The following is a 20,920-nucleotide window of genomic DNA, read 5'->3' as shown; positions in this document are numbered from 1 at the left end:
CAATTATGAAGCCTATAAGAAATCAAATTTATCAAACTACTTCATCAGCAAATGCCTTGTACAAATGCCGATTTTATTGTGCAAATTTATGCCTACTTTCAAGTTGCAAAACAGCAGAAATGGAGATGCTGGGGATTGAACCCAGGACCTCATACATGCGAAGCATGCGCTCTACCACTGAGCTACATCCCCTCACAAAGTTAGTTGCTTTGTATGGTGTCATCCTGATAACAAAACTCTGGAGACTTGCAAAAGCAGCATCCTTAAACTGCTGCATTGTTTCCATGCTTTTAGGACAACCTACAGTCTCAGAGATATGTTTGAAAGAGCATGCTAAAGCAAGCCAAACATTTTCAACAGAAAGACACAACACCCCTTCAGGCACGGACGGGGGTCGAACCCGTGATCTTCGGTTTACGAGACCGACGCCTTACCACTTGGCCACCATGCCAGACAGCAAGCAATGTCCTGTCACTTAGTAGATACAACATAGCACCCGCAATCAATCAATGCACTGAGCAAGGAGGTTTTTGAGGAACAAGTATGGAAAGCTTTAATTAAGCTTCTTTGCTTGTTGTCTTGCATGAACAAAACTGCATGAACGTGGATCAAACCCACATTCTTCTGTTCACAAGACCAATGCCAAGCCACTTGGACATTGTGCCACGTAGACTGGGGACATATAGTTTGAGAACTCACAGCAGAGTTGACTCTCAAAAGGACTTAAGAAGAAATCTATAGCATGCTATTATGAAGGCTACAAACCAGATCTATCAAGGTTCTTCATCAGCAAATGCCTTGTACAAATGCACCTTTTTTGCAAATTCTATAGATGTGTGTGCTTCATGTTTTATTTCAAGGTGCAAAACGGCAGCAAAGCAGATACTGGGGATTGAACCCACGACTTCATGCATACAAAGCACGCGATCTACCACTGAGCTACACCCCGACAAGAACCAATGCCATTGGTGTACTGTTATCATTGCAAGACAAATGTACAGACTTGCAAAAGACTAATGTTAAGCTGTTGCATTTTCCCATGCTTTTAGAACAACCGACAATGTCACAAATACATTGGAAAGAGCATACCAAAGCAAAGAAGAACAGACAGATGTTGAATTGGACAGAGGTCCAACTAAAAAGCAGAAAACCAGAAGGTAACACAGACATTAGAGCACCCTCAATTAAAACATGCAGTGAGGTAGGAAGGTTTTGAGCAACAAGTATGGTAAACTGCAATTAAGCCACTGTACTTTTTTCTTGCATCAACAAATAGGGACAAACAGAGATCAAACCTGTGAGCTTCAGTTCACAAGACCAACGCCAGGCAACTTGGCAATTGCGCCACTTCTACAATATAAGTGTGGGCTTGAGAACACAGGGCAGAGTTGTCTGTGAAAGGCAGTTGAGTAGAAATCTATAGCATGCAATTATGAAGCCTATAAGAAATGAGATTTATAAAGCTACTTCATCAGCAAATGCCTTGTAAACATGTCGATTTTATTGTGCAATTTCCAGAGACATGGGCTTTATGTTTACTTTCAAGTTGCAAAACAGCAGAAATGGAGATGCTGGGGATTGAACCCAGGACCTCATACATGCAAAGCATGCGCTCTACCACTGAGCTACATCCCCTCACAAAAGTCGCGTTTGTGTACACTGTCATCCTGGCAACAAAACTCTGCAGACTTCCAAAGACAGCATCCTTAAGATGCTGCATTGTTTCCATGCTTTTAGGGCAACCTACAGTCTCAGAGATATGTTTGAAAGAGCATGCTAAAGCAAGCCAGAAATTTTCAACAGAAAGACACAACAGCCCTTCAGGCACGGAAAGGGATCAAGGCTGTGATCGTCGGTTTATGAGATCGACACCTTGCCATTTGGCCACAATGCCAGACAACAAGCAATGTCCTGTCATTTAGTAGACACAACATAGCACCCGCAATCAGGCAATGCACCGAGGAAGGAGGTTCCTGAGGAACAAGTATGGAGACCTTTAATTAAGCTTCTTTGCTTGTTGTCTTGCATGAACAAAAATGCATGAAAGTGGATCAAACCCACGTTCTTCTGGTTACAAGACCAACGCCAAGCCACTTGGACATTGTGCCATGTAGAGTGGGGACATATAGTTTGAGAACTCACAGCAGAGTTGACTCTCAAAAGGACTTAAGAAGAAATCTATAGCATGCTATTATGAAGGCTACAAACCAGATCTATCAAGGTTCTTCATCAGCAAATGCCTTGTACAAATGCACCTTTTTTGCAAATTCTATAGATGTGTGCTTCATGTTTTATTTCAAGGTGCAAAACGGCAGCAAAGCAGATACTGGGGATTGAACCCACGACTTCATGCATACAAAGCACGCGATCTACCACTGAGCTACACCCCGACAAGAACCAATGCCATTGGTGTACTGTTATCATTGCAAGACAAATGTACAGACTTGCAAAACACTAATGTTAAGCTGTTGCATTTTCCCATGCTTTTAGAACAACCGACAATGTCACAAATACATTGGAAAGAGCATACCAAAGCAAAGAAGAACAGACAGATGTTGAATTGGACAGAGGTCCAACTAAAAAGCAGAAAACCAGAAGGTAACACAGACATTAGAGCACCCTCAATTAAAACATGCAGTGAGGTAGGAAGGTTTTGAGCAACAAGTATGGTAAACTGCAATTAAGCCACTTTACTTTTTTCTTGCATCAACAAATAGGGACAAACAGAGATCAAACCTGTGAGCTTCAGTTCACAAGACCAACACCAGGCAACTTGGCAATTGCGCCACTTCTACAATATAAGTGTGGGCTTGAGAACACAGGGCAGAGTTGTCTGTGAAAGGCAGTTGAGTAGAAATCTATAGCATGCAATTATGAAGCCTATAAGAAATGAGATTTATAAAGCTACTTCATCAGCAAATGCCTTGTACACATGCCGATTTTATTGTGCAATTTCCAGAGACATGGGCTTTATGTTTACTGTCAAGTTGCAAAACAGCAGAAATGGAGATGCTGGGGATTGAACCCAGGACCTCATACATGCAAAGCATGCGCTCTACCACTGAGCTACATCCCCTCACAAAAGTCGCATATGTGTACACTGTCATCCTGGCAACAAAACTCTGCAGACTTCCAAAGACAGCATCCTTAAGATGCTGCATTGTTTCCATGCTTTTAGGGCAACCTACAGTCTCAGAGATATGTTTGAAAGAGCATGCTAAAGCAAGCCAGAAATTTTCAACAGAAAGACACAACAGCCCTTCAGGCACGGAAAGGGATCAAGGCTGTGATCGTCGGTTTACGAGATCGACACCTTGCCATTTGGCCACAATGCCAGACAACAAGCAATGTCCTGTCATTGAGTAGATACAACATAGCACCCGCAATCAGGCAATGCACCGAGGAAGGAGGTTCCTGAGGAACAAGTATGGAGACCTTTAATTAAGCTTCTTTGCTTGTTGTCTTGCATGAAGAAAAATGCATGAAAGTGGATAAAACCCACGTTCTTCTGGTTACAAGACCAACGCCAAGCCACTTGGACATTGTGCCATGTAGAGTGGGGACATATAGTTTGAGAACTCACAGCAGACTTGACTCTCAAAAGGACTTAAGAAGAAATCTATAGCATGCCATTATGAAGGCTACAAACCAGATCTATCAAGGTTCTTTATTCAGCAAATGCCTTGTACAAATGCGCCGTTTTTGCAAATTCTATAGATGTGTGCTTCATGTTTAACTTCAATGCATGAAACAGCAGCAATGGAGATACTGGGGACTGAACCCAGCATGCGCTCTACCACTGAGCTACATCACCACATTAAACCTTAAAATCCGGGTGCCCCGTATGTCTATTGCCTCTCTGAAGGATGCTCTGTTCAGCAATGGGTTCTTTGGCTAAGATTTGGTTTTACAAAGTAGAATCCATGCATTTCACTCCATTTTAATAGATATTACCTTTAAAGGAGTTTAGTTCAGATCCAGGTGCCCCTTTTGTCAAGTCCCTTGCTTAAGGTGGGTTGCATTGAAGGGGGTATAGCTCAGTGGTAGAGCATTTGACTGCAGATCAAGAGGTCCCCAGTTCAAATCTGGGTGCCCCCTATGTCCAGTCCCTCTCTTAAGGGTGCTAAGTTCAGCAATGGGTACTTATGCTAAGATTTGCTTTTACAAAGTAGGATCCATGCATTTCAGTTCATTTTAGTACTTACTATGTTCCAGGGGGTATAGCTCAGTGGTAGAGCATTTGACTGCAGATCAAGAGGTCCCCGGTTCAAATCCGCGTGCCCCCTGTATCCAGTCCATTGCTTAAAGGCTGTACTTTTAGCAATGCCTGTTGGCTACCAGTTTACATTTGTGTAATCTGGCTAAGATTTGTTGTTACAAGGTAGAATCCATACATTTTAAGCCGGTGTATATCGAAAGGAGTATAGCTCAGTGGTACAGCATTTGACTGCAGATCAAGAGGTCCTCGCTTCAAATCTGGGTGCCCCCTATGCCCAGTGCTTCTCATAAAAAGGTGCTATGTTCAGGAATGGGTATAGGTTGCTTTGGCTAAGATTTGCTTTCACAAAGTAGAATCCATGCATTTCAGTTCATAGGGTTCCCCTTATGTACAGTCCATCTCTTAAGGGTGCTATATTCAGCAATGGGTATTGGCTACCTTTTAGGGTACTTTGGTTAAGATTTGCTTTCACATAGTAGAATCCATGCATTTTAGTCCATTTTAATAGATATTACCTTCAAGGGAGTATAGTTCAGATCCGGGTGCCCCTTTTGTCCAATCCCTTGCTTAAGGGCTATTTTTTATCTGACTAAGATCAATGTAGGATCCATATATTTTAAGGGAGGTTGTATTGAAGGGGGCATAGCTCAGTGGTAGGGAGTTTGACTACAGATCAAGAGGTCCCCGGTTCAAATCCGCATGACCAATATGTCCATTTCCTCTCTTAAGGCTGCTTTGTGTTTAGCAGAGAGTTTTGCCTACCAGTATATATTTAGGTACTTTGGTTAAGATTTGGTTTCACACCGCACAATCCATACATTTCAGTTCATTTAATAGATATTACTTTTACGATCAGTGGGAGAGCATTTGACTGCATAGCAAGAGGTCCCCGGTTCAAATCCGGGTGCCCCCTATGTCTAGTCCCTCTCTTAAGAGACCTACGTTCAGCAAAGGGCACTTGGCCATTGTGCCACTTAGACTGGGGACATATAGTTTGAGAACTCACAGCAGAGTTGAATCTGAAAAGGACTTCAGCAGAAATCTATAGCATGCCTTTATGAAGGCTACAAACCAGATCTATCAAGGTTCTTCATCAGCAAAAATGCCTTGTACAAATGCACCTTTTTTGCAAATTCTATAGATGTGTGCTTTATGGACTTGAGAGCACAGGGCAGAGTTGTCTGCGAAAGGCAGTTGAGTAGAACTCTATAGCATGCAATTATGAAGCCTATAAGAAATCAAATTTATCAAACTACTTCATCAGCAAATGCCTTGTACAAATGCCGATTTTATTGTGCAAATTTCTGCCTACTTTCAAGTTGCAAAACAGCAGAAATGGAGATGCTGGGGATTGAACCCAGGACCTCATACATGCGAAGCATGCGCTCTACCACTGAGCTACATCCCCTCACAAAGTTAATTGCTTTGTATGGTGTCATCCTGATAACAAAACTCTGGAGACTTGCAAAAGCAGCATCCTTAAACTGCTGCATTGTTTCCATGCTTTTAGGACAACCTACAGTCTCAGAGATATGTTTGAAAGAGCATGCTAAAGCAAGCCAAACATTTTCAACAGAAAGACACAACACCCCTTCAGGCACGGACGGGGGTCGAACCCGTGATCTTCGGTTTACAAGACCGACGCCTTACCACTTGGCCACCATGCCAGACAGCAAGCAATGTCCTGTCACTTAGTAGATACAACATAGCACCCGCAATCAATCAATGCACTGAGCAAGGAGGTTTTTGAGGAACAAGTATGGAAAGCTTTAATTAAGCTTCTTTGCTTGTTGTCTTGCATGAACAAAACTGCATGAACGTGGATCAAACCCACATTCTTCTGTTCACAAGACCAATGCCAAGCCACTTGGACATTGTGCCACGTAGACTGGGGACATATAGTTTGAGAACTCACAGCAGAGTTGACTCTCAAAAGGACTTAAGAAGAAATCTATCTAAATTATGAAGGCTACAAACCAGATCTATCAAGGTTCTTCATCAGCAAATGCCTTGTACAAATGCACCTTTTTTTGCAAATTCTATAGATGTGTGCTTCATGTTTTATTTCAAGGTGCAAAACGGCAGCAAAGCAGATACTGGGGATTGAACTGGCGATCTACCACTGAGCTACACCCCGACAAGAACCAATGCCATTGGTGTACTGTTATCATTGCAAGACAAATGTACAGACTTGCAAAAGACTAATGTTAAGCTGTTGCATTTTCCCATGCTTTTAGAACAACCGACAATGTCACAAATACATTGGAAAGAGCATACCAAAGCAAAGAAGAACAGACAGATGTTGAATTGGACAGAGGTCCAACTAAAAAGCAGAAAACCAGAAGGTAACACAGACATTAGAGCACCCTCAATTAAAACATGCAGTGAGGTAGGAAGGTTTTGAGCAACAAGTATGGTAAACTGCAATTAAACCACTTTACTTTTTTCTTGCATCAACAAATAGGGACAAACAGAGATCAAACCTGTGAGCTTCAGTTCACAAGACCAACGCCAGGCAACTTGGCAATTGCGCCACTTCTACAATATAAGTGTGGGCTTGAGAACACAGGGCAGAGTTGTCTGTGAAAGGCAGTTGAGTAGAAATCTATAGCATGCAATTATGAAGCCTATAAGAAATGAGATTTATAAAGCTACTTCATCAGCAAATGCCTTGTACACATGCCGATTTTATTGTGCAATTTCCAGAGACATGGGCTTTATGTTTACTTTCAAGTTGCAAAACAGCAGAAATGGAGATGCTGGGGATTGAACCCAGGACCTCATACATGCAAAGCATGCGCTCTACCACTGAGCTACATCCCCTCACAAAAGTCGCGTATGTGTACACTGTCATCCTGGCAACAAAACTCTGCAGACTTCCAAAGACAGCATCCTTAAGATGCTGCATTGTTTCCATGCTTTTAGGGCAACCTACAGTCTCAGAGATATGTTTGAAAGAGCATGCTAAAGCAAGCCAGAAATTTTCAACAGAAAGACACAACAGCCCTTCAGGCACGGAAAGGGATCAAGGCTGTGATCGTCGGTTTACGAGATCGACACCTTGCCATTTGGCCACAATGCCAGACAACAAGCAATGTCCTGTCATTTAGTAGATACAACATAGCACCTGCAATCAGGCAATGCACCGAGGAAGGAGGTTCCTGAGGAACAAGTATGGAGACCTTTAATTAAGCTTCTTTGCTTGTTGTCTTGCATGAACAAAAATGCATGAAAGTGGATAAAACCCACGTTCTTCTGGTTACAAGACCAACGCCAAGCCACTTGGACATTGTGCCATGTAGAGTGGGGACATATAGTTTGAGAACTCACAGCAGACTTGACTCTCAAAAGGACTTAAGAAGAAAGCTATAGCATGCCATTATGAAGGCTACAAACCAGATCTATCAAGGTTCTTTATTCAGCAAATGCCTTGTACAAATGCGCTGTTTTTGCAAATTCTATAGATGTGTGCTTCATGTTTAACTTCAATGCATGAAACAGCAGCAATGGAGATACTGGGGATTGAACCCAGGACCTCATACACGCAAAGCATGCGCTCTACCACTGAGCTACATCACCACATTAAACCTTAAAATCCGGGTGCCCCGTATGTCTATTGCCTCTCTGAAGGATGCTCTGTTCAGCAATGGGTTCTTTGGCTAAGATTTGGTTTTACAAAGTAGAATCCATGCATTTCACTCCATTTTAATAGATATTACCTTTAAAGGAGTTTAGTTCAGATCCAGGTGCCCCTTTTGTCAAGTCCCTTGCTTAAGGTGGGTTGCATTGAAGGGGGTATAGCTCAGTGGTAGAGCATTTGACTGCAGATCAAGAGGTCCCCAGTTCAAATCTGGGTGCCCCCTATGTCCAGTCCCTCTCTTAAGGGTGCTAAGTTCAGCAACAGGTACTTAGGCTAAGATTTGGTTTTACAAAGTAGGATCCATGCATTTCAGTTCATTTTAGTACTTACTATGTTCCGAGGGTATAGCTCAGTGGTAGAGCATTTGACTGCAGCTCAAGAGGTCCCCGGTTCAAATCCGGGTGCCCCCTGTATCCAGTCCCTTGCTTAAAGGCTGTACTTTTAGCAATGCCTGTTGGCTACCAGTTTACATTTGTGTAATCTGGCTAAGATTTGTTGTTACAAGGTAGAATCCATACATTTTAAGCCGGTGTATATCGAAAGGAGTATAGCTCAGTGGTACAGCATTTGACTGCAGATCAAGAGGTCCTCGCTTCAAATCTGGGTGCCCCCTATGCCCAGTGCTTCTCATAAAAAGGTGCTATGTTCAGGAATGGGTATAGGTTGCTTTGGCTAAGATTTGCTTTCACAAAGTAGAATCCATGCATTTCAGTTCATAGGGTTCCCCTTATGTCCAGTCCATCTCTTAAGGGTGCTATATTCAGCAATGGGTATTGGCTACCTTTTAGGGTACTTTGGCTAAGATTTGCTTTCACATAGTAGAATCCATGCATTTTAGTCCATTTTAATAGATATTACCTTCAAGGGAGTATAGTTCAGATCCGGGTGCCCCTTTTGTCCAATCCCTTGCTTAAGGGCTATTTTTTATCTGACTAAGATCAATGTAGGATCCATATATTTTAAGGGAGGTTGTATTGAAGGGGGCATAGCTCAGTGGTAGGGAGTTTGACTACAGATCAAGAGGTCCCCGGTTCAAATCCGCATGACCAATATGTCTATTTCCTCTCTTAAGGCTGCTTTGTGTTTAGCAGTGAGTTTTGCCTACCAGTATATATTTAGGTACTTTGGTTAAGATTTGGTTTCACACCGCACAATCCATACATTTCAGTTCATTTAATAGATATTACTTTTACGATCAGTGGGAGAGCATTTGACTGCATAGCAAGAGGTCCCCGGTTCAAATCCGGGTGCCCCCTATGTCTAGTCCCTCTCTTAAGAGACCTACGTTCAGCAAAGGGCACTTGGCCATTGTGCCACGTAGACTGGGGACATATAGTTTGAGAACTCACAGCAGAGTTGAATCTGAAAAGGACTTCAGCAGAAATCTATAGCATGCCTTTATGAAGGCTACAAACCAGATCTATCAAGGTTCTTCATCAGCAAAAATGCCTTGTACAAATGCACCTTTTTTGCCAATTCTATAGATGTGTGCTTTATGGACTTGAGAGCACAGGGCAGAGTTGTCTGCGAAAGGCAGTTGAGTAGAACTCTATAGCATGCAATTATGAAGCCTATAAGAAATCAAATTTATCAAACTACTTCATCAGCAAATGCCTTGTACAAATGCCGATTTTATTGTGCAAATTTCTGCCTACTTTCAAGTTGCAAAACAGCAGAAATGGAGATGCTGGGGATTGAACCCAGGACCTCATACATGCGAAGCATGCGCTCTACCACTGAGCTACATCCCCTCACAAAGTTAATTGCTTTGTATGGTGTCATCCTGATAACAAAACTCTGGAGACTTGCAAAAGCAGCATCCTTAAACTGCTGCATTGTTTCCATGCTTTTAGGACAACCTACAGTCTCAGAGATATGTTTGAAAGAGCATGCTAAAGCAAGCCAAACATTTTCAACAGAAAGACACAACACCCCTTCAGGCACGGACGGGGGTCGAACCCGTGATCTTCGGTTTACGAGACCGACGCCTTACCACTTGGCCACCATGCCAGACAGCAAGCAATGTCCTGTCACTTAGTAGATACAACATAGCACCCGCAATCAATCAATGCACTGAGCAAGGAGGTTTTTGAGGAACAAGTATGGAAAGCTTTAATTAAGCTTCTTTGCTTGTTGTCTTGCATGAACAAAACTGCATGAACGTGGATCAAACCCACATTCTTCTGTTCACAAGACCAATGCCAAGCCACTTGGACATTGTGCCACGTAGACTGGGGACATATAGTTTGAGAACTCACAGCAGAGTTGACTCTCAAAAGGACTTAAGAAGAAATCTATAGCATGCTATTATGAAGGCTACAAACCAGATCTATCAAGGTTCTTCATCAGCAAATGCCTTGTACAAATGCACCTTTTTTGCAAATTCTATAGATGTGTGCTTCATGTTTTATTTCAAGGTGCAAAACGGCAGCAAAGCAGATACTGGGGATTGAACCCACGACTTCATGCATGCAAAGCACGCGATCTACCACTGAGCTACACCCCGACAAGAACCAATGCCATTGGTGTACTGTTATCATTGCAAGACAAATGTACAGACTTGCAAAAGACTAATGTTAAGCTGTTGCATTTTCCCATGCTTTTAGAACAACCGACAATGTCACAAATACATTGGAAAGAGCATACCAAAGCAAAGAAGAACAGACAGATGTTGAATTGGACAGAGGTCCAACTAAAAAGCAGAAAACCAGAAGGTAACACAGACATTAGAGCACCCTCAATTAAAACATGCAGTGAGGTAGGAAGGTTTTGAGCAACAAGTATGGTAAACTGCAATTAAACCACTTTACTTTTTTCTTGCATCAACAAATAGGGACAAACAGAGATCAAACCTGTGAGCTTCAGTTCACAAGACCAACGCCAGGCAACTTGGCAATTGCGCCACTTCTACAATATAAGTGTGGGCTTGAGAACACAGGGCAGAGTTGTCTGTGAAAGGCAGTTGAGTAGAAATCTATAGCATGCAATTATGAAGCCTATAAGAAATGAGATTTATAAAGCTACTTCATCAGCAAATGCCTTGTACACATGCCGATTTTATTGTGCAATTTCCAGAGACATGGGCTTTATGTTTACTTTCAAGTTGCAAAACAGCAGAAATGGAGATGCTGGGGATTGAACCCAGGACCTCATACATGCAAAGCATGCGCTCTACCACTGAGCTACATCCCCTCACAAAAGTCGCGTATGTGTACACTGTCATCCTGGCAACAAAACTCTGCAGACTTCCAAAGACAGCATCCTTAAGATGCTGCATTGTTTCCATGCTTTTAGGGCAACCTACAGTCTCAGAGATATGTTTGAAAGAGCATGCTAAAGCAAGCCAGAAATTTTCAACAGAAAGACACAACAGCCCTTCAGGCACGGAAAGGGATCAAGGCTGTGATCGTCGGTTTACGAGATCGACACCTTGCCATTTGGCCACAATGCCAGACAACAAGCAATGTCCTGTCATTTAGTAGATACAACATAGCACCCGCAATCAGGCAATGCACCGAGGAAGGAGGTTCCTGAGGAACAAGTATGGAGACCTTTAATTAAGCTTCTTTGCTTGTTGTCTTGCATGAACAAAAATGCATGAAAGTGGATAAAACCCACGTTCTTCTGGTTACAAGACCAACGCCAAGCCACTTGGACATTGTGCCATGTAGAGTGGGGACATATAGTTTGAGAACTCACAGCAGACTTGACTCTCAAAAGGACTTAAGAAGAAAGCTATAGCATGCCATTATGAAGGCTACAAACCAGATCTATCAAGGTTCTTTATTCAGCAAATGCCTTGTACAAATGCGCTGTTTTTGCAAATTCTATAGATGTGTGCTTCATGTTTAACTTCAATGCATGAAACAGCAGCAATGGAGATACTGGGGATTGAACCCAGGACCTCATACACGCAAAGCATGCGCTCTACCACTGAGCTACATCCCCACATTAAACCTTAAAATCCGGGTGCCCCGTATGTCTATTGCCTCTCTGAAGGATGCTCTGTTCAGCAATGGGTTCTTTGGCTAAGATTTGGTTTTACAAAGTAGAATCCATGCATTTCACTCCATTTTAATAGATATTACCTTTAAAGGAGTTTAGTTCAGATCCAGGTGCCCCTTTTGTCAAGTCCCTTGCTTAAGGTGGGTTGCATTGAAGGGGGTATAGCTCAGTGGTAGAGCATTTGACTGCAGATCAAGAGGTCCCCAGTTCAAATCTGGGTGCCCCCTATGTCCAGTCCCTCTCTTAAGGGTGCTAAGTTCAGCAACGGGTACTTAGGCTAAGATTTGGTTTTACAAAGTAGGATCCATGCATTTCAGTTCATTTTAGTACTTACTATGTTCCAGGGGGTATAGCTCAGTGGTAGAGCATTTGACTGCAGATCAAGAGGTCCCCGGTTCAAATCCGGGTGCCCCCTATATCCAGTCCCTTGCTTTAAGGCTGTACTTTTAGCAATGCCTGTTGGCTACCAGTTTACATTTGTGTAATCTGGCTAAGATTTGTTGTTACAAGGTAGAATCCATACATTTTAAGCCGGTGTATATCGAAAGGAGTATAGCTCAGTGGTACAGCATTTGACTGCAGATCAAGAGGTCCTCGCTTCAAATCTGGGTGCCCCCTATGCCCAGTGCTTCTCATAAAAAGGTGCTATGTTCAGGAATGGGTATAGGTTGCTTTGGCTTGCTTTCACAAAGTAGAATCAATGCATTTCAGTTCATAGGGTTCCCCTTATGTCCAGTCCATCTCTTAAGGGTGCTATATTCAGCAATGGGTATTGGCTACCTTTTAGGGTACTTTGGCTAAGATTTGCTTTCACATAGTAGAATCCATGCATTTTAGTCCATTTTAATAGATATTACCTTCAAGGGAGTATAGTTCAGATCCGGGTGCCCCTTTTGTCCAATCCCTTGCTTAAGGGCTATTTTTTATCTGACTAAGATCAATGTAGGATCCATATATTTTAAGGGAGGTTGTATTGAAGGGGGCATAGCTCAGTGGTAGGGAGTTTGACTATAGATCAAGAGGTCCCCGGTTCAAATCCGCATGACCAATATGTCCATTTCTTCTCTTAAGGCTGCTTTGTGTTTAGCAGTGAGTTTTGCCTACCAGTATATATTTAGGTACTTTGGTTAAGATTTGGTTTCACACCGCACAATCCATACATTTCAGTTCATTTAATAGATATTACTTTTACGATCAGTGGGAGAGCATTTGACTGCATAGCAAGAGGTCCCCGGTTCAAATCCGGGTGCCCCCTATGTCTAGTCCCTCTCTTAAGAGACCTACGTTCAGCAAAGGGCACTTGGCCATTGTGCCACGTAGACTGGGGACATATAGTTTGAGAACTCACAGCAGAGTTGAATCTGAAAAGGACTTCAGCAGAAATCTATAGCATGCCTTTATGAAGGCTACAAACCAGATCTATCAAGGTTCTTCATCAGCAAAAATGCCTTGTACAAATGCACCTTTTTTGCAAATTCTATAGATGTGTGCTTTATGGACTTGAGAGCACAGGGCAGAGTTGTCTGCGAAAGGCAGTTGAGTAGAACTCTATAGCATGCAATTATGAAGCCTATAAGAAATCAAATTTATCAAACTACTTCATCAGCAAATGCCTTGTACAAATGCCGATTTTATTGTGCAAATTTCTGCCTACTTTCAAGTTGCAAAACAGCAGAAATGGAGATGCTGGGGATTGAACCCAGGACCTCATACATGCGAAGCATGCGCTCTACCACTGAGCTACATCCCCTCACAAAGTTAATTGCTTTGTATGGTGTCATCCTGATAACAAAACTCTGGAGACTTGCAAAAGCAGCATCCTTAAACTGCTGCATTGTTTCCATGCTTTTAGGACAACCTACAGTCTCAGAGATATGTTTGAAAGAGCATGCTAAAGCAAGCCAAACATTTTCAACAGAAAGACACAACACCCCTTCAGGCACGGAGGGGGGTCGAACCCGTGATCTTCGGTTTACGAGACCGACGCCTTACCACTTGGCCACCATGCCAGACAGCAAGCAATGTCCTGTCACTTAGTAGATACAACATAGCACCCGCAATCAATCAATGCACTGAGCAAGGAGGTTTTTGAGGAACAAGTATGGAAAGCTTTAATTAAGCTTCTTTGCTTGTTGTCTTGCATGAACAAAACTGCATGAACGTGGATCAAACCCACATTCTTCTGTTCACAAGACCAATGCCAAGCCACTTGGACATTGTGCCACGTAGACTGGGGACATATAGTTTGAGAACTCACAGCAGAGTTGACTCTCAAAAGGACTTAAGAAGAAATCTATAGCATGCTATTATGAAGGCTACAAACCAGATCTATCAAGGTTCTTCATCAGCAAATGCCTTGTACAAATGCACCTTTTTTGCAAATTCTATAGATGTGTGCTTCATGTTTTATTTCAAGGTGCAAAACGGCAGCAAAGCAGATACTGGGGATTGAACCCACGACTTCATGCATGCAAAGCACGCGATCTACCACTGAGCTACACCCCGACAAGAACCAATGCCATTGGTGTACTGTTATCATTGCAAGACAAATGTACAGACTTGCAAAAGACTAATGTTAAGCTGTTGCATTTTCCCATGCTTTTAGAACAACCGACAATGTCACAAATACATTGGAAAGAGCATACCAAAGCAAAGAAGAACAGACAGATGTTGAATTGGACAGAGGTCCAACTAAAAAGCAGAAAACCAGAAGGTAACACAGACATTAGAGCACCCTCAATTAAAACATGCAGTGAGGTAGGAAGGTTTTGAGCACAAGTATGGTAAACTGCAATTAAACCACTTTACTTTTTTCTTGCATCAACAAATAGGGACAAACAGAGATCAAACCTGTGAGCTTCAGTTCACAAGACCAACGCCAGGCAACTTGGCAATTGCGCCACTTCTACAATATAAGTGTGGGCTTGAGAACACAGGGCAGAGTTGTCTGTGAAAGGCAGTTGAGTAGAAATCTATAGCATGCAATTATGAAGCCTATAAGAAATGAGATTTATAAAGCTACTTCATCAGCAAATGCCTTGTACACATGCCGATTTTATTGTGCAATTTCCAGAGACATGGGCTTTATGTTTACTTTCAAGTTGCAAAACAGCAGAAATGGAGATGCTGGGGATTGAACCCAGGACCTCATACATGCAAAGCATGCGCTCTACCACTGAGCTACATCCCCTCACAAAAGTCGCGTATGTGTACACTGTCATCCTGGCAACAAAACTCTGCAGACTTCCAAAGACAGCATCCTTAAGATGCTGCATTGTTTCCATGCTTTTAGGGCAACCTACAGTCTCAGAGATATGTTTGAAAGAGCATGCTAAAGCAAGCCAGAAATTTTCAACAGAAAGACACAACAGCCCTTCAGGCACGGAAAGGGATCAAGGCTGTGATCGTCGGTTTACGAGATCGACACCTTGCCATTTGGCCACAATGCCAGACAACAAGCAATGTCCTGTCATTTAGTAGATACAACATAGCACCCGCAATCAGGCAATGCACCGAGGAAGGAGGTTCCTGAGGAACAAGTATGGAGACCTTTAATTAAGCTTCTTTGCTTGTTGTCTTGCATGAACAAAAATGCATGAAAGTGGATAAAACCCACGTTCTTCTGGTTACAAGACCAACGCCAAGCCACTTGGACATTGTGCCATGTAGAGTGGGGACATATAGTTTGAGAACTCACAGCAGACTTGACTCTCAAAAGGACTTAAGAAGAAAGCTATAGCATGCCATTATGAAGGCTACAAACCAGATCTATCAAGGTTCTTTATTCAGCAAATGCCTTGTACAAATGCGCTGTTTTTGCAAATTCTATAGATGTGTGCTTCATGTTTAACTTCAATGCATGAAACAGCAGCAATGGAGATACTGGGGATTGAACCCAGGACCTCATACACGCAAAGCATGCGCTCTACCACTGAGCTACATCACCACATTAAACCTTAAAATCCGGGTGCCCCGTATGTCTATTGCCTCTCTGAAGGATGCTCTGTTCAGCAATGGGTTCTTTGGCTAAGATTTGGTTTTACAAAGTAGAATCCATGCATTTCACTCCATTTTAATAGATATTACCTTTAAAGGAGTTTAGTTCAGATCCAGGTGCCCCTTTTGTCAAGTCCCTTGCTTAAGGTGGGTTGCATTGAAGGGGGTATAGCTCAGTGGTAGAGCATTTGACTGCAGATCAAGAGGTCCCCAGTTCAAATCTGGGTGCCCCCTATGTCCAGTCCCTCTCTTAAGGGTGCTAAGTTCAGCAACGGGTACTTAGGCTAAGATTTGGTTTTACAAAGTAGGATCCATGCATTTCAGTTCATTTTAGTACTTACTATGTTCCGAGGGTATAGCTCAGTGGTAGAGCATTTGACTGCAGCTCAAGAGGTCCCCGGTTCAAATCCGGGTGCCCCCTGTATCCAGTCCCTTGCTTAAAGGCTGTACTTTTAGCAATGCCTGTTGGCTACCATTTTACATTTGTGTAATCTGGCTAAGATTTGTTGTTACAAGGTAGAATCCATACATTTTAAGCCGGTGTATATCGAAAGGAGTATAGCTCAGTGGTACAGCATTTGACTGCAGATCAAGAGGTCCTCGCTTCAAATCTGGGTGCCCCCTATGCCCAGTGCTTCTCATAAAAAGGTGCTATGTTCAGGAATGGGTATAGGTTGCTTTGGCTAAGATTTGCTTTCACAAAGTAGAATCCATGCATTTCAGTTCATAGGGTTCCCCTTATGTCCAGTCCATCTCTTAAGGGTGCTATATTCAGCAATGGGTATTGGCTACCTTTTAGGGTACTTTGGCTAAGATTTGCTTTCACATAGTAGAATCCATGCATTTTAGTCCATTTTAATAGATATTACCTTCAAGGGAGTATAGTTCAGATCCGGGTGCCCCTTTTGTCCAATCCCTTGCTTAAGGGCTATTTTTTATCTGACTAAGATCAATGTAGGATCCATATATTTTAAGGGAGGTTGTATTGAAGGGGGCATAGCTCAGTGGTAGGGAGTTTGACTACAGATCAAGAGGTCCCCGGTTCAAATCCGCATGACCAATATGTCCATTTCCTCTCTTAAGGCTGCTTTGTGTTTAGCAGTGAGTTTTGCCTACCAGTATATATTTAGGTACTTTGGTTAAGATTTGGTTTCACACCGCACAATCCATACATTTCAGTTCATTTAATAGATATTACTTTTACGATCAGTGGGAGAGCATTTGACTGCATAGCAAGAGGTCCCCGGTTCAAATCCGGGTGCCCCCTATGTCTAGTCCCTCTCTTAAGAGACCTACGTTCAGCAAAGGGCACTTGGCCATTGTGCCACGTAGACTGGGGACATATAGTTTGAGAACTCACAGCAGAGTTGAATCTGAAAAGGACTTCAGCAGAAATCTATAGCATGCCTTTATGAAGGCTACAAACCAGATCTATCAAGGTTCTTCATCAGCAAAAATGCCTTGTACAAATGCACCTTTTTTGCAAATTCTATAGATGTGTGCTTTTTGGACTTGAGAGCACAGGGCAGAGTTGTCTGCGAAAGGCAGTTGAGTAGAACTCTATAGCATGCAATTATGAAGCCTATAAGAAATCAAATTTATCAAACTACTTCATCAGCAAATGCCTTGTACAAATGCCGATTTTATTGTGCAAATTTATGCCTACTTTCAAGTTGCAAAACAGCAGAAATGGAGATGCTGGGGATTGAACCCAGGACCTCATACATGCGAAGCATGCGCTCTACCACTGAGCTACATCCCCTCACAAAGTTAGTTGCTTTGTATGGTGTCATCCTGATAACAAAACTCTGGAGACTTGCAAAAGCAGCATCCTTAAACTGCTGCATTGTTTCCATGCTTTTAGGACAACCTACAGTCTCAGAGATATGTTTGAAAGAGCATGCTAAAGCAAGCCAAACATTTTCAACAGAAAGACACAACACCCCTTCAGGCACGGACGGGGGTCGAACCCGTGATCTTCGGTTTACGAGACCGACGCCTTACCACTTGGCCACCATGCCAGACAGCAAGCAATGTCCTGTCACTTAGTAGATACAACATAGCACCCGCAATCAATCAATGCACTGAGCAAGGAGGTTTTTGAGGAACAAGTATGGAAAGCTTTAATTAAGCTTCTTTGCTTGTTGTCTTGCATGAACAAAACTGCATGAACGTGGATCAAACCCACATTCTTCTGTTCACAAGACCAATGCCAAGCCACTTGGACATTGTGCCACGTAGACTGGGGACATATAGTTTGAGAACTCACAGCAGAGTTGACTCTCAAAAGGACTTAAGAAGAAATCTATAGCATGCTATTATGAAGGCTACAAACCAGATCTATCAAGGTTCTTCATCAGCAAATGCCTTGTACAAATGCACCTTTTTTGCAAATTCTATAGATGTGTGTGCTTCATGTTTTATTTCAAGGTGCAAAACGGCAGCAAAGCAGATACTGGGGATTGAACCCACGACTTCATGCATACAAAGCACGCGATCTACCACTGAGCTACACCCCGACAAGAACCAATGCCATTGGTGTACTGTTATCATTGCAAGACAAATGTACAGACTTGCAAAAGACTAATGTTAAGCTGTTGCATTTTCCCATGCTTTTAGAACAACCGACAATGTCACAAATACATTGGAAAGAGCATACCAAAGCAAAGAAGAACAGACAGATGTTGAATTGGACAGAGGTCCAACTAAAAAGCAGAAAACCAGAAGGTAACACAGACATTAGAGCACCCTCAATTAAAACATGCAGTGAGGTAGGAAGGTTTTGAGCAACAAGTATGGTAAACTGCAATTAAGCCACTGTACTTTTTTCTTGCATCAACAAATAGGGACAAACAGAGATCAAACCTGTGAGCTTCAGTTCACAAGACCAACGCCAGGCAACTTGGCAATTGCGCCACTTCTACAATATAAGTGTGGGCTTGAGAACACAGGGCAGAGTTGTCTGTGAAAGGCAGTTGAGTAGAAATCTATAGCATGCAATTATGAAGCCTATAAGAAATGAGATTTATAAAGCTACTTCATCAGCAAATGCCTTGTAAACATGCCGATTTTATTGTGCAATTTCCAGAGACATGGGCTTTATGTTTACTTTCAAGTTGCAAAACAGCAGAAATGGAGATGCTGGGGATTGAACCCAGGACCTCATACATGCAAAGCATGCGCTCTACCACTGAGCTACATCCCCTCACAAAAGTCGCGTTTGTGTACACTGTCATCCTGGCAACAAAACTCTGCAGACTTCCAAAGACAGCATCCTTAAGATGCTGCATTGTTTCCATGCTTTTAGGGCAACCTACAGTCTCAGAGATATGTTTGAAAGAGCATGCTAAAGCAAGCCAGAAATTTTCAACAGAAAGACACAACAGCCCTTCAGGCACGGAAAGGGATCAAGGCTGTGATCGTCGGTTTACGAGATCGACACCTTGCCATTTGGCCACAATGCCAGACAACAAGCAATGTCCTGTCATTTAGTAGACACAACATAGCACCCGCAATCAGGCAATGCACCGAGGAAGGAGGTTCCTGAGGAACAAGTATGGAGACCTTTAATTAAGCTTCTTTGCTTGTTGTCTTGCATGAACAAAAATGCATGAAAGTGGATCAAACCCACGTTCTTCTGGTTACAAGACCAACGCCAAGCCACTTGGACATTGTGCCATGTAGAGTGGGGACATATAGTTTGAGAACTCACAGCAGAGTTGACTCTCAAAAGGACTTAAGAAGAAATCTATAGCATGCTATTATGAAGGCTACAAACCAGATCTATCAAGGTTCTTCATCAGCAAATGCCTTGTACAAATGCACCTTTTTTGCAAATTCTATAGATGTGTGCTTCATGTTTTATTTCAAGGTGCAAAACGGCAGCAAAGCAGATACTGGGGATTGAACCCACGACTTCATGCATGCAAAGCACGCGATCTACCACTGAGCTACACCCCGACAAGAACCAATGCCATTGGTGTACTGTTATCATTGCAAGACAAATGTACAGACTTGCAAAAGACTAATGTTAAGCTGTTGCATTTTCCCATGCTTTTAGAACAACCGACAATGTCACAAATACATTGGAAAGAGCATACCAAAGCAAAGAAGAACAGACAGATGTTGAATTGGACAGAGGTCCAACTAAAAAGCAGAAAACCAGAAGGTAACACAGACATTAGAGCACCCTCAATTAAAACATGCAGTGAGGTAGGAAGGTTTTGAGCAACAAGTATGGTAAACTGCAATTAAGCCACTTTACTTTTTTCTTGCATCAACAAATAGGGACAAACAGAGATCAAACCTGTGAGCTTCAGTTCACAAGACCAACACCAGGCAACTTGGCAATTGCGCCACTTCTACAATATAAGTGTGGGCTTGAGAACACAGGGCAGAGTTGTCTGTGAAAGGCAGTTGAGTAGAAATCTATAGCATGCAATTATGAAGCCTATAAGAAATGAGATTTATAAAGCTACTTCATCAGCAAATGCCTTGTACACATGCCGATTTTATTGTGCAATTTCCAGAGACATGGGCTTTATGTTTACTGTCAAGTTGCAAAACAGCAGAAATGGAGATGCTGGGGATTGAACCCAGGACCTCATACATGCAAAGCATGCGCTCTACCACTGAGCTACATCCCCTCACAAAAGTCGCATATGTGTACACTGTCATCCTGGCAACAAAACTCTGCAGACTTCCAAAGACAGCATCCTTAAGATGCTGCATTGTTTCCATGCTTTTAGGGCAACCTACAGTCTCAGAGATATGTTTGAAAGAGCATGCTAAAGCAAGCCAGAAATTTTCAACAGAAAGACACAACAGCCCTTCAGGCACGGAAAGGGATCAAGGCTGTGATCGTCGGTTTACGAGATCGACACCTTGCCATTTGGCCACAATGCCAGACAACAAGCAATGTCCTGTCATTGAGTAGATACAACATAGCACCCGCAATCAGGCAATGCACCGAGGAAGGAGGTTCCTGAGGAACAAGTATGGAGACCTTTAATTAAGCTTCTTTGCTTGTTGTCTTGCATGAAGAAAAATGCATGAAAGTG

General features: G+C 42.6%; 28 non-coding genes across 28 annotated transcripts; 8 read left to right on the top strand and 20 right to left on the bottom strand.

Moving 5' to 3' along the window:
- Positions 1-120: 120 nt before the first annotated feature.
- trnaa-cgc (transfer RNA alanine (anticodon CGC)) lies at positions 121-192 on the bottom strand. The gene has a single exon. It is a non-coding gene; the product is annotated as a tRNA-Ala (tRNA).
- A 187-nt stretch (positions 193-379) lies between these two features.
- trnat-cgu (transfer RNA threonine (anticodon CGU)) lies at positions 380-451 on the bottom strand. Its single transcript has one exon. It is a non-coding gene; the product is annotated as a tRNA-Thr (tRNA).
- A 1,112-nt stretch (positions 452-1,563) lies between these two features.
- Positions 1,564-1,635, bottom strand: trnaa-ugc (transfer RNA alanine (anticodon UGC)). The gene has a single exon. It is a non-coding gene; the product is annotated as a tRNA-Ala (tRNA).
- A 1,369-nt stretch (positions 1,636-3,004) lies between these two features.
- Positions 3,005-3,076, bottom strand: trnaa-ugc (transfer RNA alanine (anticodon UGC)). Its single transcript has one exon. It is a non-coding gene; the product is annotated as a tRNA-Ala (tRNA).
- Positions 3,077-4,026: 950 nt separating this feature from the next.
- Positions 4,027-4,098, top strand: trnac-gca (transfer RNA cysteine (anticodon GCA)). The gene has a single exon. It is a non-coding gene; the product is annotated as a tRNA-Cys (tRNA).
- Positions 4,099-4,214: 116 nt separating this feature from the next.
- On the top strand, positions 4,215-4,286 carry trnac-gca (transfer RNA cysteine (anticodon GCA)). The gene has a single exon. It is a non-coding gene; the product is annotated as a tRNA-Cys (tRNA).
- Positions 4,287-5,555: 1,269 nt separating this feature from the next.
- trnaa-cgc (transfer RNA alanine (anticodon CGC)) lies at positions 5,556-5,627 on the bottom strand. Its single transcript has one exon. It is a non-coding gene; the product is annotated as a tRNA-Ala (tRNA).
- A 187-nt stretch (positions 5,628-5,814) lies between these two features.
- trnat-ugu (transfer RNA threonine (anticodon UGU)) lies at positions 5,815-5,886 on the bottom strand. The gene has a single exon. It is a non-coding gene; the product is annotated as a tRNA-Thr (tRNA).
- Positions 5,887-6,970: 1,084 nt separating this feature from the next.
- On the bottom strand, positions 6,971-7,042 carry trnaa-ugc (transfer RNA alanine (anticodon UGC)). Its single transcript has one exon. It is a non-coding gene; the product is annotated as a tRNA-Ala (tRNA).
- Positions 7,043-7,726: 684 nt separating this feature from the next.
- On the bottom strand, positions 7,727-7,798 carry trnaa-ugc (transfer RNA alanine (anticodon UGC)). The gene has a single exon. It is a non-coding gene; the product is annotated as a tRNA-Ala (tRNA).
- A 212-nt stretch (positions 7,799-8,010) lies between these two features.
- Positions 8,011-8,082, top strand: trnac-gca (transfer RNA cysteine (anticodon GCA)). Its single transcript has one exon. It is a non-coding gene; the product is annotated as a tRNA-Cys (tRNA).
- Positions 8,083-8,197: 115 nt separating this feature from the next.
- Positions 8,198-8,269, top strand: trnac-gca (transfer RNA cysteine (anticodon GCA)). Its single transcript has one exon. It is a non-coding gene; the product is annotated as a tRNA-Cys (tRNA).
- Positions 8,270-9,538: 1,269 nt separating this feature from the next.
- trnaa-cgc (transfer RNA alanine (anticodon CGC)) lies at positions 9,539-9,610 on the bottom strand. The gene has a single exon. It is a non-coding gene; the product is annotated as a tRNA-Ala (tRNA).
- Positions 9,611-9,797: 187 nt separating this feature from the next.
- Positions 9,798-9,869, bottom strand: trnat-cgu (transfer RNA threonine (anticodon CGU)). Its single transcript has one exon. It is a non-coding gene; the product is annotated as a tRNA-Thr (tRNA).
- Positions 9,870-10,979: 1,110 nt separating this feature from the next.
- On the bottom strand, positions 10,980-11,051 carry trnaa-ugc (transfer RNA alanine (anticodon UGC)). Its single transcript has one exon. It is a non-coding gene; the product is annotated as a tRNA-Ala (tRNA).
- A 684-nt stretch (positions 11,052-11,735) lies between these two features.
- On the bottom strand, positions 11,736-11,807 carry trnaa-ugc (transfer RNA alanine (anticodon UGC)). Its single transcript has one exon. It is a non-coding gene; the product is annotated as a tRNA-Ala (tRNA).
- A 212-nt stretch (positions 11,808-12,019) lies between these two features.
- trnac-gca (transfer RNA cysteine (anticodon GCA)) lies at positions 12,020-12,091 on the top strand. Its single transcript has one exon. It is a non-coding gene; the product is annotated as a tRNA-Cys (tRNA).
- Positions 12,092-12,207: 116 nt separating this feature from the next.
- On the top strand, positions 12,208-12,279 carry trnac-gca (transfer RNA cysteine (anticodon GCA)). Its single transcript has one exon. It is a non-coding gene; the product is annotated as a tRNA-Cys (tRNA).
- Positions 12,280-13,542: 1,263 nt separating this feature from the next.
- trnaa-cgc (transfer RNA alanine (anticodon CGC)) lies at positions 13,543-13,614 on the bottom strand. The gene has a single exon. It is a non-coding gene; the product is annotated as a tRNA-Ala (tRNA).
- Positions 13,615-13,801: 187 nt separating this feature from the next.
- trnat-cgu (transfer RNA threonine (anticodon CGU)) lies at positions 13,802-13,873 on the bottom strand. Its single transcript has one exon. It is a non-coding gene; the product is annotated as a tRNA-Thr (tRNA).
- Positions 13,874-14,982: 1,109 nt separating this feature from the next.
- Positions 14,983-15,054, bottom strand: trnaa-ugc (transfer RNA alanine (anticodon UGC)). The gene has a single exon. It is a non-coding gene; the product is annotated as a tRNA-Ala (tRNA).
- Positions 15,055-15,738: 684 nt separating this feature from the next.
- On the bottom strand, positions 15,739-15,810 carry trnaa-ugc (transfer RNA alanine (anticodon UGC)). The gene has a single exon. It is a non-coding gene; the product is annotated as a tRNA-Ala (tRNA).
- A 212-nt stretch (positions 15,811-16,022) lies between these two features.
- trnac-gca (transfer RNA cysteine (anticodon GCA)) lies at positions 16,023-16,094 on the top strand. Its single transcript has one exon. It is a non-coding gene; the product is annotated as a tRNA-Cys (tRNA).
- Positions 16,095-16,209: 115 nt separating this feature from the next.
- Positions 16,210-16,281, top strand: trnac-gca (transfer RNA cysteine (anticodon GCA)). The gene has a single exon. It is a non-coding gene; the product is annotated as a tRNA-Cys (tRNA).
- Positions 16,282-17,550: 1,269 nt separating this feature from the next.
- Positions 17,551-17,622, bottom strand: trnaa-cgc (transfer RNA alanine (anticodon CGC)). Its single transcript has one exon. It is a non-coding gene; the product is annotated as a tRNA-Ala (tRNA).
- Positions 17,623-17,809: 187 nt separating this feature from the next.
- On the bottom strand, positions 17,810-17,881 carry trnat-cgu (transfer RNA threonine (anticodon CGU)). Its single transcript has one exon. It is a non-coding gene; the product is annotated as a tRNA-Thr (tRNA).
- Positions 17,882-18,993: 1,112 nt separating this feature from the next.
- trnaa-ugc (transfer RNA alanine (anticodon UGC)) lies at positions 18,994-19,065 on the bottom strand. The gene has a single exon. It is a non-coding gene; the product is annotated as a tRNA-Ala (tRNA).
- A 1,369-nt stretch (positions 19,066-20,434) lies between these two features.
- On the bottom strand, positions 20,435-20,506 carry trnaa-ugc (transfer RNA alanine (anticodon UGC)). The gene has a single exon. It is a non-coding gene; the product is annotated as a tRNA-Ala (tRNA).
- Positions 20,507-20,920: the final 414 nt, after the last annotated feature.

Source organism: Astyanax mexicanus, chromosome 11 (assembly GCF_023375975.1).
Source record: "Astyanax mexicanus isolate ESR-SI-001 chromosome 11, AstMex3_surface, whole genome shotgun sequence".
NCBI classification, from domain to species: Eukaryota; Metazoa; Chordata; class Actinopteri; order Characiformes; family Acestrorhamphidae; genus Astyanax; species Astyanax mexicanus.
Note: the sequence above shows the minus strand (reverse complement) of the source record. Positions and strands in the feature narration are given on the sequence as shown.